Genomic DNA, 16,800 nt, shown 5'->3' with positions numbered 1-16,800 from the left:
GTGAAAGTGAATGGAAAGGCACTGGAACAACGAACTGCCCTTGCTGTCTCTGCCTGGCCGGTTCCCCTCTCCACTGGGATTCTCTGCCTCAAACCCCATTACAGGGGCTGAGTCACTGGCAAACTGGTGCTCTTTCATGACATCCCTAAGAGGGGTGCGTCACTTGAGTGGGATGAGTCACTGACGTGGTCTTCCTGTCCGGGTTGGTGCCCCCCCTTGGGTTGTGCCGTGGGGGAGATCTTCGTGGGCTATACTCGACTTTGTCTCAGGATGGTAAGTTGGTGGTTGAAGATAACCCTCTAGTGGTGTGGTGGCTGTACTTTGGAAAAGTGGGTGGGGTTATATCCTGCCTGTTTGGCCCTGTCTGAGGGTATCGTCGGAATGGGCCACAGTGTCTCCTGACCCCTCCTGTCTCAGCCTCCAGCAAATGATCCCTTTAACAGATTAAGATTGAATGGACAATTATAAAGTCAATATGCTCTGGCATTTTTTCTGATTCATGTGGATGTTTATCTTTCTGATTCATTCCAATTATTAATTTGTCACTTTATCATATTTGATCTGTGTCTTATTATATTTGTAATGTGCAAATATGGTTGCTCAAAGCTGTTACCTTGTCAAATCTCAATTCAAGTGTGGGTGGATGGGTGTGTGTGCCCTAGATTTCATGTTAGCACATGCCAAGTGGGCTTTGGCAAGAGATAACATTTCCCATTTTCCTCTTAATTATGGATGATAATGTTGGCTCTAATTAATATCCCTGTCATTAATGTGCTCTGACACATTCCCTCCTCCATTGTGCCTTCAGCCCCACAGCACCGGCTAGAAGGGTTGGTTGGTTCACAGACCAACACTGGGATAACTCTCACAGCAATGTCTTGCTTTGACGACCTCCCTCTTAATCCTTAAAGGTATATTATTATTCATTCTATTGTATGTTTATTTTCCGATCACAAGATTTGTCTTGTCTTATACTGTAAGTGCACTTTTTCTGAGCTAAAGAAGTGTCTTCATTTCGTTGAAAATGTGAATACCAACAAACCCTCTGATATTGAAATTGTGGTTTTACGTTTTGGTGAATCATGATAGTTGGAGTATGGCTATTAGGTTTTGGGTGAAAATCATTTCAGAGAGAATGGTGGGGACACACGTACTAGACAGTACATGTACCATCTCTATGACTGTGTACTTACTTTCACTGGACAGAAGTGCACAAATAATTGATGGGAGTGATGTTTTTTATAGAAAGCTGAGGGAGTGTTGTCGGCCGTGACGTCCCTTGACTCACGGTGAGCCTTTCTCCTCTTGTCTTCCAGTGTGGAGATCGTGTTTTTGGAATTCAGCCACCAGGAGCTGCTTGAGTTCTACAAGGTCAGTGCTGCACGTTCCACATGACTGACTGCCTAACACCCTCAGACATGTTGCCTTTCTCCTAATTGTCAAACAAACATTCTCTGTCTCCTTGCAGCTAGAGATGGCAACAGTTGGACTCCCTCACTTGATGCGGCTCCCATTCTATTTTTACATGTTTGTGTGATGACGGCTTTGCAAGAAGACGTGTCGTCGTTAACATTCCCAATGCACACTGACAAGACCCCTGTCCTGATAATGTGCTGGTATAATGGGAGATATCTCATGTTTCCCTGTTTGTAGAGTGGGAAGGATGTGCGTATAAGACTGTCATCCAACTTCACTTTGTCGTTCAATTGAGTTGTCTTTTTCTACCTGTGTCTTTTGATTCACAACATGAATGTGTTTTAATTGTGGAATGCAGGTAATGTGTACTTAGGAATATTTCTGTATGAAATGTTACTAATGTACAAACGTGTCAAGAAATTAGGTATATGTAATCTTTAGCAGTAGATGAATACAACCATTTTGTAATCTAAAAAGACGTTTCCTCATTATTTCTCATCCTACCCCACTTTTGGTTTCACCAGATAGGGATACAGAGGCACTAGACAAATCCTCGTCTCCAATGTTTGCAGAAGAGAGGTTCCCAGATACAACATATTCTTTTCAATAAGTGTTACAAAATGGAGCAGTATCAAATGTGCCATTCAATGATCTGAATTGTCCAATGTTCAAGGTTTCACCAAAATAGATAGCTACAGGTTTTCCTCCCAAGGTCTCAAATGACTCTCCTGTCAAATTGACAGCACTCCAAACAAAAGACGAGTGAAACTGTATTCCCCACCGTCTTTAGAGAGCCAATAAAAGACTTTATGGCCTCATTTCTCATTTATGAAGTAGATTTTTATTGAGAGAAGTTACCATTTCAATGAGCTCTTTCCGACTTAAGAAATACGTAGCCTTTGGTTGTTGATTGTTGTCGTTGTTTTTGTATCAAACTTAGCAGGCAGCATTTGTGTTAAAACTTGTTATGGCTGCATCTACTTCTTCTCAATTTCCGCCTGAAGACATACCCTAATCTAATTGCCTGTAGCTCAGCCCCAGAGGCAAGTACATGCATATTCTTGGTATCATTTGAATGGAAACATTCTGAAGTTTGTGGAAATGTTAATTGAATGTAGGAGAATATAACACAGTAGATCTGGTGGAAGAAAAGAGAAAGAAAGAGCATACGTTTTCTGTTTTTTATTGTTGTAGCATCATCTTTCACATGTACTAGAATAGCCACACAGTCAGATAGGATGCTGGAGATAATTTTGATGGATAACACAAGAGGGCAACTGTAGGTGTGCAAAGTTTCAGACTGATAACTTCAGGAATGGGTGAGCTACATGACATTTAGCATGAAGTCACCCAGGTGTCCCACACAAGTTGCCCAAATGCACCCAAGTGGCCGAATTGGTGAAATGACCTATAACTATATACAACAGTGCAAATAACAACATATCAAAAAGCAATTCTAACACACAACATTTTTTATAAAATTGTTTAAAAAAATATTAGAAAAAAAACAACAAAAAAAACAGGGGTAGACCCTTTGGAAGTCCTCTACACAATATTTTGTTGCCTGTGCCATGTCCCATAGCAGTCTCTTTCTGATGTAAAGCAGAGGCAAACTGAACAAGTGGTGCAGGTGATGGGGGACTTCATGCGACACAGAACACAACGACGCCTCCATGCTTTGCCCTTTTGGCCCTGAGGCACAGTCATGCCTGCAGTAATGAACTGTGGCATATGAACACATATGTGTGTGTTTGCTGTTCTACTCCATTCCATTTGAATAAAAAATTGAAAATATATATATCTGACATACACATACACACACACACACACCCAAACAAACAAACACACACACACACACACACACACACACACACACACACACACACACACACACACACACACACACACACACACACACACACACACACACACACACACACACACACACACACACCCAAACAACACACACACAGACAGGTTATGGGTCGTACACATACATACACACAGACACACTATAGCCAATGTGTACTTTACACATTTCATCACACATTTCATTGCAAATTGCAACAAAAACATTTTTTAAAATATATTTTTGCAAAAAAAATAATATATATATATATTTATATTTCATAAAACGGCATTAGCACTTACCAGTCCAGAAGTACGTCCTGTCCTTTCAGAAACAGCTCCTCAATGTTTGGATCATAACTGCATTCACTCAAAGATTCCTCAAACAAAAAATCTGTCTCACTTTCCCGATCAATCTCTTCTATAATCTGGTGCAAATCTGTATACTTAGACTTGGACTTTGCTTTTCCTGATTTATTCGCCTTGATGTCTTCAATGAAATCGTTGAAATCGTTCCAAAATACTACTTTACAAAACACTGCTGTGCGTAACAAGCGTGACTGGAACTAGAGAATGAGAATGAAGTTCGTTACGCTTGCGTTTACAAACAAGGGATGGTGGTCCAACCCATAACCATCACATACTGGCGTTTACCTCAGCTCATTGGCTATCTACCCAGCTAGATTTCAAGAAGATCAGTGGTCATTGGGTAGAAATACAGTCAATCAACGAAGCTTCGCCAATATTATTGGTGCGCAAAGAGGTAATTGCTTGTTGTCTTCAAATCAGTTCACTTCGGTCAATACTCCCCACAAAAAAAAACAATTACGTCTGGCTGTGTTGCAAACATCCAGAGGATTGCAATGAAACCAACCATGACTAGATAAACGATTGTTTACTGTGTGTAATTACGTCGAATGCTCCGTAAAAAGTTGATAGAGATGGAAATCACGACACAAACGGTTTACAAAATGTTTCGTTTTAGGCTATAAAAATGGATTTTATCAAAGAAAACGGCACTTCATTTGATCACTGGGACCCTCAGGAAGAGAAATAAGAGCAAGATATCAGAATGTAAGTCATAATTTTACCTTCAGATGTGAATTTGTCAAAACTGTCATGGCGGAAAATGTTTGTTGTTGTTGATCGCTCTTCTCAAACAAAAGCATGGCATTTGTTCTCTGTAATAGCTATTTTAAATCGGAAAACGTAGTTTGATTACCAAGATTCTAATCTTTTGAAGGATGTAAGACACTTGCATTTTCAAGAATGTTTAATGTTACGACGTTGTATTTTTAGTTAGTCACTCTGAAATTTCCCCGGATGTTGGTTCCTGTATGGGGATCGCAGCCATAAGAGGTTATTAACTTAATTAATGGGATAATAAACATGTAGAATGGGATCTATAGCTGTTGTAAAATGGATGAGTTAGTCACTCACTGAAGAGTAGGTTCTGACAGCTCCTCCATGCTTCTCTGCCACAGGCAGGACATGTTGGAGAATTAAAAAAAAAACTCTTGCGTACATTGGTCCTCTTTGAATGAACTCTGAAGTGAAGATGCCAGGCGGTAAGCTCTCTGAACCTGATGTTGAAAAGCAAAAAAGGCTCCTCCACCTAGTTAACAATTCTTGGGCGAGAGAACGTTTTTGTAATGTTACCCGTAATTTTCCCCTAATGTTTGAGTGTCCAGTTTTCTGTTACTTAACGGAACTATGTTAGCAAAAACCTTCTGAGTAGATGTTTAGCATGTTTTGGTGTTAAAGTAAGGAGAACATTACCTTAATTAATGTCAAGCAGAACTCATCTAGAACGTGGTTACAATGTTTTCAGAACATACAACATTCATATTCTAGACACATTTTATGGGACATTGCAAGAACATTCATGTGTCCAGTTTTCTGAGGGTTGGGAGAATATTCCATCAACGTCACATCAAACATACACAGAACATGGTTTCTCGAGGACTAGAGTTGCCCATCCTTGCATTAAGGGAATGGTCTCTTGGAAACATTCCTTGCACATCATGGGAACATTCCTATGAAAACGTTAATGACCTAATGAGACTCTTAAGGGAACGTTCTCTAAAGGTGTGGTAACATTTGTTGCTACCTGGGCAGTCACCTCTCTTTAGAAAACCTCACTAGTGTTCTGTAATGGCTGTTATTTTACCCAATTTACAGTTTTGCCACCATGTGAAAAAAACACCAAAGTCACTGCGTGAGGGAGCTGTCTGTTCCACAGCACGAGGAACAGATGGCATATCGCAGCCTGCCATGGAAAAAAGTATTGGTGCTAAAAGTCTCCAACTGAGAGAAAGCAAAACACAGAACAGAGAGTCCTTCTCGAGTGTCTGTGCATGTGCAGGAGGCCTGTTGGACAGTATTAATTTTATTTATTTTTTATTGAACCTTTATTGTAAACACAAAGCATTCAGGTTTTTATGGGCAAGTGTCAGGGGTGGCCTGAACCAACTAACTCAAATAAGTGGAGAATGCACTAATCCTGGATAAGACTGGTCGACTACTGTGCAAAGAACGCTGGCCCTGAAATAATAGGCAGAGATAATGGCAGCTCTGGTACAAATGGGCCAAGAAGACGCAGACAGACAATTGAACCCAATCACAAACTAACAATGAAAAAACCCCTCAATGGTCTGTACACGATCACCACACCAACCATAAAAATGGACAATAACATGGAAAACAGAATAGGGACAAATCTGTAGTGTGTCGAAGGAACTGCAGATTTGATGGAAAAGTCTTTGGGGCGCCAGGCTAATGCTTCACAGAACAATCATTGCAACTATATTAAAGTCAAATCTTGCTTTTAGTGACAGATAATAGGACACAATTTGCTCCTTTTATACATTTTTAATACAGGCCTCTGTGTGGAGTTATGCAATCCGTATTAGGCCTAGTCTGTGTGAGTTGCATGGCTAACAGTGAGCTAGTGCGTGCTGAGAGACAGTTGTTTCCCATTGACAATATAACAAGTGTTCTATCTATATGGTGTCTCCACTGTGGTGGATGATGTGATGTAATGGTACGGCGGGCCAGGATGGGGTGGGGTGCTCTGGATCCACAGCCAGCTGGGACCGGGGGCATCACCAGCCCTGAGGATGCACACAGCCCCACAACCGCACCATCCACCCCTCCAATGAAGCCAGACTCATCAGCCCACTTACTGTACTGTAGGGGCCCGCAGGGTCTTCTCAGCCTCAGCCCGAGCCATGAGCCTCGCCAACAATGCCTCCTCATATCAGACCCAGTGCTCCCTTATCACACACGCTCATGCCTGAAATCAGCAGAAGGGGCCGAATCATCCCAAGGGTCTGGAAAACAAGCGCCATTGTTGCAGCTCCACTGCTGCTGTCTGAGTGGAGGCCAGTGTCTGCTGAGGACGTCTCCAGTCTTCTTGGCAGCGCCGCTCCATGACAGTACTGTCACTACACACTAGCTTCTTCTTTCTCCTCACCCGTTTCTTCAACCGTTGTCTTTTCTCTTCCATTCTGTTAGATCATTGCTTTAAGTCGTTTGCTTTCTCTTTCTCTCTCTCTCTCGGTTTGCTGCAGATGTCCTTGTTTATGTGTTGCATAAAGTGTGGTGGCGCTCCGTGTTGTTGCAGTACATTGGGTAAATAGTTGGAGGCACAGATGGGAGGCGGTGGTGGTACACATGGCAGGTTCAGGGAGAGAAGAGCCCTCTTCGCCCTCTACTAACACACTGAGGGGTGGCCGTCAGCGCAAACATACTGCTCAGCCCGCAGGCACTCCATCAAACAACCAATCCTCGCTTTATTTTCATTTTCTTATTTATTTATTTTTATATTAATTTGTGTTTGTGATCATGCTGTGAGCCATGTATTGAATGCTAACACATTTAAAAGATAGCCTGTAAATGGGACCAGGCTGTGTCCGAGTGCCGAAAAACAAGACTGTTGATATCACTGCGAAATTATGTTTGTCTAGATAGCACTTGTGGAGTTACGAGCGAAGCTGCCATTTCCTCAGTAATAGAGGAGTGACATGAGAGAGGGATGACCGCCTGCCATGATCTTCCTGTGTAATTTGTAGCTGTCTTTGTCTGGGGACATAGTTTTTTGCTTTTCAGTACTGTCAATGCTGTGTGAGAGGGCCCTACAAAAATAACCTGCTCATTCATATTTTACCACAGCCAAAGTCCTAAAATTAGGAGAGTCAAATAAATTCTTAAAATTCTGAGAAAACCCATTTAATCCTTGAGATCTTCTAATCTTTACCACCCACTGGGCACACCATGCCATTTCAGCATGGAGAATTGGGTAATACGTTGTCACCTAAATGTGTTATCACTGCGATTTCAACCACTTAAAAGCACACCAAAGTTCAAATGGGAATACAGATATTTTGGCAGATACTTAGTTTTTTTATACAACTTAATTTGTTATCACTGTGCTTGATCTAATAGCACAAACAAATGACCTGGATTGCAGTTAGTTGAGATTACATTCAAGTAGAGTACACGGTGCAAGTGATCAATGCCGTTCGAGATTCAGTGCAGATTATTATAGGAATTGTGAAGATTTCAACAGCCCTGCGACCCTGAGCATGGACGCTTTCTATGATTACACAAGAAGACATTTATTGTTACAGTAAACAAAAAAATGTGGCCATGGATGTGTTAGTCATTTTAAGGTTGAATAAATACTGTTATATTAGTTTGTAAAATACAAGGCTATTTATTTACTGTCTTACAAAAGTAGTATTGAATTGTGTTTGGTTGACAACGCAGCCTTCTCTCAGCACGTATCAAAGCTGCAGGCTATGGTTAAATCTAGATGTGGTTTCCTCTATCATAATCACTCTTCTTTCACCCCAGCTGCCAAACTAACCCTGATTCAGATGACCATCCTACCCCTGCTAGATTACGGAGACATCATTTATAGATCGGAATGTAAGGGTGCTCTCGAGCGGCTAAATGTTCTTCACCATTTGGTTATCGGATTTGCCACCAATGCTCTTTATAGGACACATACTGTAACTGCACTCTATAGTCCTCTGTAAACTGGTCATCTCTGTATACCCATCGCAAGACCCACTGGTTGATGCTTATTTATAAAAGCCTCTTAGGCCTCACTCCCAATCTGAGATACCTACTGCAGCCCTCATCCTCCACACCCTTTCTTCCTGTCACATTCTGTTAAAGGTACCCAAAGCACATACATCCCTGGGTCATTCATTTTCAGTTTGCTGCAGCTAGCGACTGGAACATGCTGCAAAAAACACTCAAACTGGACAGTTTTATCTCCACCTCTTCGTTCAAAGACTCAATCATGGACACTTACTGACAGTTGTGGCTTCTACGTGTGATGTATTGTTGTCTCTACCTTCTTGCCCATAGTGATGTTTTCTGTGTCCAATAATATTTGTACTATGTTTTGTGCTGCTACCATGTTGTGCTGCTGCCATGTTGTGTTGCTACCAAGCTGTGTTTTCTTGTGTTGCTGCCATGCTATGTTGTTGTCTTTAGGTCTCTCTTTATGTAGTGTTGTGGTGTCTCTCTTGTCGTGATGTGTGTGTTGTCCTATATTTTATTTTATTTTGAATTTTGAATCCCAGTCCCTGTCCCCGCAGGAGGCCTTTTGCCTTTTGGTAGGCGGTCATTGTAAATAAGAATTTGTTCTTAAATGACTTGCCAAGTTAAATACAAATACAAATAAATATAAATACATAACTATAAAAATTTAAAGGAGATGTATCTACTGCTTGGATAGTTCCATCTATGCCACTGGCTTAATCCTGTATTTTTTTACTTTAATTTTTGGTTGAGATGGGGGGCGTTAATCCAACACATAATTTGTTAATTTGTCGACAAGTTAATAGGCTAATTGGGCCTTTTTCTCTTTATTCAGATTACAACTGCTCACTTTCGGTTATTTGAAAACGAAATCATCTCCAAAATATTGTTATTTTTTAAACAAGCCATAGAAAGTTGGTTGCAATTTCGGTTTAATCCCCCTGTAAAGACAGAACAAATAATACAACAAATATTGTGGTTAAACTCAAATATACTAATTGATCATTTAAAAAAAATGTTATTATAAAAAGGTATAATCTTTGTAAATTATATCATAAATAGGACTGGTGGAGTTATGTCACACACGCAGCTAACAGAGATATATGGAAATGTCTGCCCTACCCAAAATTACAACCAACTAATTGCGGCATTACCGCAAAAATGGAAGAGGCAAGTGGAAGGGGGAAAAAGTAAGGAACTTATCTGCCAGCCCTGCATTAAAGACCAAAATTGGTTAAAGAAAATTGTGATGAATAAAAAACATATACCAGTTTTTAAGGACCAAGAAATTGACAGATGTGACATATAATTTGCAAAATAGTTGGGAAGAGATTTTCAATGTACCGATTCCATGGCACGTGGTTTATGAATTGACATGCAAAACGACGCCGGATTCAAAACTTCAAATTTTTCAATTTAAATTATTTACAAAATTCTTGAAACCAATGTAATGTTATGGGGGATACTACCTTCCCAGCTTTGCAGATTTTGCTATGAGGAGGCAGAATCATTAGATCATTTATTTTGGTACTATCCATATGTAGCTCATTTTTGGTCACAGTTCCAGGAATGGCTGAAGAATTGCAACATTTACCTAGAGCTAACGCTGCAGATAGCAATACTGGGTGATTTGAAAAGTCATAGTCAAAAGATCAATAATATAATAATTATTTTTAATTATCTTTAATTTCAATTATCTTTAATTTACAATCTGCAGAAACTATGAGAATAGAAAGGTTCAGAACTTTTGTGAAGCATCACAGCACAGTTGAAAAATATATGGCAAATAGAGATCCAATATGGATGGTGTTAAGAGATAGATGGAAGGGGTTGAATGGAGCTGAAGGGTAGGACTAAAATCAACAAGATAACAAATGTATAACATACAGGGTCTGTAAAATGTATATAGGTTCAGAAATTTTGTGAAATAGCACAGTTACAAATATATGGCAAATAGAAATCAAACTGGATGAACATCAGACATAGAAGAAGGCCAGGACTAAAAACAAACAAAATATAACTATTGAAAAATAGATTGTGTCCGTAAAATGTACAGTTGAAGTCGAAAGTTTACATACACTTTGGTTGGAGTCATTAAAACTCGTTTTTCAACCACTCCACAAATTTCTTGTTAACAAACTATAGTTTTGGCAAGTCGGTTAGGACATCTACATTGTGCATGACACAAGTCATTTTTCCAACAATTGTTTACAGACAGATTATTTCACTTATAATTCACTGTATCACAATTCCAGTCGGTCAGAGGTTTACATACACTAAGTTGACTGTGCCTTTAAACAGCTTGTAAAATTCCAGAAAATTATGTCATGGCTTTAGAAGCTTCTGATAGACTAATTGATATCATTTGAGTCAATTGGAGGTGTACCTGTGGATATATTTCAAGACATACCTTCAAACGCAGTGCCTCTTTGCTTGACATCATAGGAAAATCAAAAGAAATCAGCCAAGACTTCAGATTTTTTTTTTAGACAGCCACAAGTCTGGTTCATCCTTGGGAGCAATTTCCAAACGCCTGAAGGTACCACGTTCATCTGTACAAACAATAGTACGCAAGTATAAACACCATGGGACCACGAAGCCATCATATTGCTCAGGAAGGAGACGCTTTCTGTCTCTTAGAGATGAACGTACTTTGGTGCAAAAAGTGCAAATCAATCCCAGAACAACAGCAAAGGACCTTGAGAAGACGCTGGAGGAAACAGGTACAAAAGTGTCTATATCCACAGTAAAACGAGTCCTATATCGACATAACCTGAAAGGCCGCTCAGCAAGGAAGAAGCCACTGCTCCAAAACCGCCATAAAAAAGCCAGACTACGGTTTGCAACTGCACATGGGGACAAAGATCGTACCTTTTGGAGAAATGTCCTCTGGTCTGATGAAACAGAAATAGAACTGTTTGTTCATAATGACCATCGTTATGTTTGGAGGAAAAGGTTGATGCTTGCAAGCCGAAGAGCACCATCCCAACCGTGAAGCACGGGGGTGGCAGCATCATGCTGCAGGAGGGTCTGGTGCACTTCACAAAATAGATGGCGTCATGAGGCAGGAAAATTATGTGGATATATTGAAGCAACATCTGAAGACATCAGTCAGGAAGTTAAAGCTTGGTCGCAAATGTGTCTTCCAAATGGACAATGACCTCAAGCATACTTCCAAAGTTGTAGCAAAATGGCTTAAGGACAACACAGTCAAGGTATTGGAGTGGCCATCACAAACCCCTGACCTCAATCTTATAGAAAATTTGTGGGCAGAACTGGAAAAGTGTGTGTGAGCAAGGAGGCCTACAAACCTGACTCAGTTACACCAGCTCTGTCAGGAGGAATGGGCCAAAATTCACCCAACTCATTGTGGGAAGCTTGTGGAAGGCTACCCGCAACGTTTGACCCAATTTAAACAATTTTAAGGTAATTCTACTAAATACTAATAGAGTGTATGTAAGCTTCTGACCCACTGGGAATGTGATGAACAAAATAATAGCTGAAATAAATCATTCTCTCTACTATTATTCTGACATTTCACATTCTTAAAATAAAGTGGTGATCCTAACTGACCTAAGACAGGGTATTTTTACTAGGATTAAATGTCAGGAATTGTGAAAAACTGAGTTTAAATGTATTTGGTAAGGTGTATGTTAACTTCCGACTTCAACTGTATATAGTATGTATAAGCTGAAAGTAGAAGCCTAAGTGTTGTTGTTTATTAGTTTAGGGTAGGGTGAGCAGGGAATAATAAAGAAACATATATTTAAAAAGATCTGTTGAAAATACTGGTATTTACCGAATTGTAAAAGTGATATTGAAATGTGTTTGGTTGTCAATGGAGCCAAATATAATTCCAGTTTGTCTACAAGTGTATAATTGATTCACGTCAAGTGTATAATTAATTCACGTCTCCATTTCAACCAAAAATGTAAGAATTGGACAAAATCATACTTCACATTTTTGTAATTTAGCAGAAACACTTATCCAGATCAACTTACAGCAGTATGTGCATACATTCTTGTACTTTTTAGTATTGATCCCCTGTTGGAATTGAATCCACAATCCTGGCATTGCAAGTGCCATGCTCTACCAACTGAGCCACACTGGACAAACATTCAAAGCACTTTAAATACAGCTTGATTTGATTTCATCTTATTCTTTAACTTTTATTTTTGTTTGAGATGGAGATGTGAATCCAAAATATTTATTATTTTGGAAAGGTTCACCCATTTTGAATGCTATATTGATTTGATGCATTTCTGAGTGATGTTCTATCGGTTCCCTGGGTCATTTCATGTTTTCATGTGTATCTTATTGGTGTTCAAGCAGGCAGAAATCCCGCTGGTATTACGTAGCGCTGTGATAAAGTTACTCTCGCTACACTGGAAGTTAATAGGAATACGACTTTTAGATAGTGAAAATGTCTATCATACATGTCAGATTTCGATACTGGCCGATGTCTGAATGTATTCTCTCGATGGAGCCATTGATAATATTTTGGAGATTTTCCTACCTCGAGAAATGTGTCATTTAATGGAGGGTCTAGCACATGTTTCCTTTATTCCTGGGTGCATTGCATGGTGCAGTTGCCACAGATATTATATAAAGGAAATAGGAATAAAATTAATGAAGGAACGTGTAACGCCCCACCCAGCAGACTGGTGACCAATGGCGTTCATGTTGTCATGCTGTGACACGCGGTTGGTAAGCTAATTGTCACAGCAAACCCTTCTCAAAGTCAGTGTATATGTCAAGAAATGTCCCTATTTTCCTCGAAAGTATGTAATGTCACGATTCCAATGCTATACGATCCTACAGATAAGTTAATTATCTCATATCTTTGAAAAGATTTGTAATGTTGTACTTCTTGTTGACGAAATTCGTTCTAATGTAGGGTTTTTGAGCTAGTGCCCAATAGACTCCCATTCACTCCTTGAAGGACAGCTCTCAGAGCTTGACGTAGCAAGGGCAATGTTTCCCATCTCCTCAAAAGTAGATCTGCCAATACGAATGTTAGACTTTACTCTGTGAGGCACATCGATCTGCAGGTTGAACATGGTGAGATTGTAGACTCCTAAATTGATAGTGCAATTTGTTTTTACAGCTAACTAGCTACGTTACATGCTGATATTGTCTTTGGTATTATTGTGTGTAGCTACATTTGCTACCTAGCAAATCAGCCAGCCATTAGAGAGAGCATTGCACTGTGGATGTTGTAGTCAACTTGAGCAGCAAAAAATGTCCACAATGATTTTCCATGTTGCTATCCAACATCATTATAAGGACAAAATAAAAATGTGTTCACAAAAAATATTGTTCTCACATGTTAGTGTTATTTAACACTGTAAATTCAAGGAATTATGGTTTTGGGTGGATTTTTCCTGTGAGAGTCTATTTACCCACCCCTGCGTCAATTGAATAAAGGTAATAAAAAATCCACATCAAAATCCATCAATTTAAGCTAGAGATATCCGTTTTTTTACATGGGCTGCATCTCAATCCACCGCATCTGCCTATATCAGCATTTCGCATCAGCGGTGGAAGTGGCAGAGCTACAGTGCTGTTTGTCAGACCAGGAGATATCCCAAAATGTGGTCTTCTCATGAAAACGGCTGTAGCATCCGAAAAGCCTATGCTAACTAATGTGAAGACTATATGGAAAGGTTAGACTCTCATGAACACAATGGTGTCACGGGACTCGTCTAAAGGTAACCCGGTGCAGGTAAAAAAAAAAAATGGAGGTAGTTTTGTTCAAACAAAAAAAGGGGTTAAATATGTGTCCAAAAAACTACAATATTTCCTGAGCTTTCTTATATCTCCTTGCCACGGTATCTCTGTGTATTGAAATTGTTTGTTGCCCGTAGCTTACGCCTGTCCATACCATAACTCTGTTATGACAATGCTGGTTAGGAGCCATGCCGCTTGCTGTGCTCACACACATGACACACTACCTCCCTCAGCCCAGCTCAGCCAAGCCCTCCCCCTCACTAACCCCTACTCTCATCCCCCTTAACCTTATTTTACTGGGACTTCTCATAACTCTGTTCACAACGTTAACATCGGGCCAACCGCTTGCCCACACAACGCCATACACGTGGTCTGTGGTTGTGAGGCCAGTTCGACGTACTGGTTACCATGATGACATGATCCTGTGGTAGAAATGTAACCCTCAAAACAACAGTTTATGTAGATTATTTTTTCTCCAAATCCAATGGATTTTCCACCAAGATTCCACGTCACATTATGTTGCTACGTTATGTTGAAACAACATCCTCAACCCTATCTATCTATCTATCTATCTATCTATCTATCTATCTATCTATCTATCTATCTATCTATCTATCTATCTATCTATCTATCTATCTATCTATCTATCTATCTATCTATCTATATCTCTATCTCTATCTCTCTATCTCTCTATCTCTCTATCTCTCTATCTCTCTATCTCTCTATCTCTCTATCTCTCTATCTCTCTATCTCTCTATCTCTCTATCTCTCTATCTCTCTATCTCTCTATCTCTCTATCTCTCTCTCTCTCTCTCTCTCTCTCTCTCTATCTCTCTATCTCTCTATCTCTCTATCTCTCTATCTCTCTATCTCTCTATCTCTCTATCTCTCTATCTCTCTATCTATCTCTCTCTCTCTCTCTCTCTCTCTCACTCACTCACTCACTCACTCACTCACTCACTCACTCACTCACTCACTCACTCACTCACTCACTCACTCACTCACTCACTCACTCACTCACTCACTCACTCACTCACTCACTCACTCACTCACTCACTCACTCACTCACTCACTCACTCACTCACTCACTCACTCACTCACTCACTCACTCACTCACTCACTCACTCACTCACTCTCACACACACCAGAGTTTAGTCTACCCCCACAGCATCCATATTATTACACACCAGCTAATCCTGTTTCACAAATCCAAGTACCTATGGTTCCAGAGAGAAAATCCTATTGCCTCTGCACATTTTTCCACCTGTTTACCATAAAATAATCTTTCACTCCAGAATCTTTGTCTTTCTGCAGCTTCCTAATACTGAAATCTACTCCATACCATGGTCTCTCGAGTGGCGCAGCGGTCTAAGGTACTGCATCTCAGTGCTAGAGGCATCACTACAGACCCTGGTTTAATCCCAGACTGTATCACAACCGGCTGTGATTGGGAGTCCCATAGGGCGGTGCTCAATTGGCCCAGCGTCGTCTGGGTTTAGCCGTGGTAGGCTGTCATTGTAAATAAGAAATTGTTCTTAACTGACTTGCCTAGTTAAATGTTGTCCAACTTTACTACTTGTTATTTTGGCCTGCTGTTCAGTGCCTGCCTTGCACACCCACATACATAGTCTTTGCTTGAGTCTGTGTGTTTGGCTGTTTGCTGTAACTAACTAGCTTGTTTATTTATTATTCTGTTCATTTATTTATGCAGGAATTAAGTATTTATGGGTCTTTATTCTGTCCTGTGTAATATGAGTGTGTCTCCTAATATGGAAAAGAACAAATCTTTCAATAGCCAGATGATGCCGTCTTCACCCAAAGTGGAAGGACAGCTGTTACAGGACTGCTGTGCCAAACACAATTTATTAAGTAGTGTGCGTACGTGCGTGCGTGTGTGCCTGTAATTGTGCCTGTGTGCGCCAGTCAGTCTTTCTGCCTGTGTCCCTGTTCGTGCTTGTGTATTTGCTTGTACATGTGTCTGTACTGTAGCTCTCATGCGCTTGCATGCTTCCTTGTTTGTGTTTGCGTGTGTGTTTGTGCGTATGTGGGAGGATATTGTGGGATGAAGAGCAGATTAAGGAGGTGTGTCATTGCTTCTAGGCAGGGAAGTGTGCATGTGCATGAGTGTGCTAATGAGATTGACAATGCTGGTTAGGAGCCATGCTGCTTGCTGTGCTCACACACATGACACACTACCTCCCTCAGCCCAGCTCAGCCAAGCCCTCCCCCTCACTAACCCCTACTCTCATCCCCCTTAACCTTATTTTACTGGGACTTCTCAGAAACAGGCAATTAGAACTGTATTCATCTCATTACACTTCTGTAGACTTGAATGTTAGACCATGCAAATAAAATATTAGTCTTCAAATTAGTAGTCCTAGAATTTGATGACTGTTTTTTGGCATGGTCTCTAATGGTCATGATCTTTAACTGTTACGGTCAAGGTCTTTTACAGTATTTCACTGATGTTATAGATGCGACACAACTCATCGACTTTGAGTTAATATGTTGCATAATGTTACGAACCAGCTCGTAGCCCGTAACAAAGAGTGAGACAAAGCGGAGATGAAGAAATAACAAAAATATATTTATTAAGCAATATACACTGCTCAAAAAAATAAAGGGAACACTAAAATAACACATCCTAGATCTGAATGAATGAAATATTCTTATTAAATACTTTTTTCTTTACATAGTTGAATGTGCTGACAACAAAATCACACAAAAATTATCAATGGAAATCAAATTTAT

The sequence above is a fragment of the Salvelinus namaycush genome, chromosome 18, assembly GCF_016432855.1.
Source record: "Salvelinus namaycush isolate Seneca chromosome 18, SaNama_1.0, whole genome shotgun sequence".
Taxonomy (NCBI): Eukaryota; Metazoa; Chordata; class Actinopteri; order Salmoniformes; family Salmonidae; genus Salvelinus; species Salvelinus namaycush.
The sequence above is the reverse complement of the archived record's forward strand: the minus strand, read 5'-3'. Positions refer to the sequence as shown.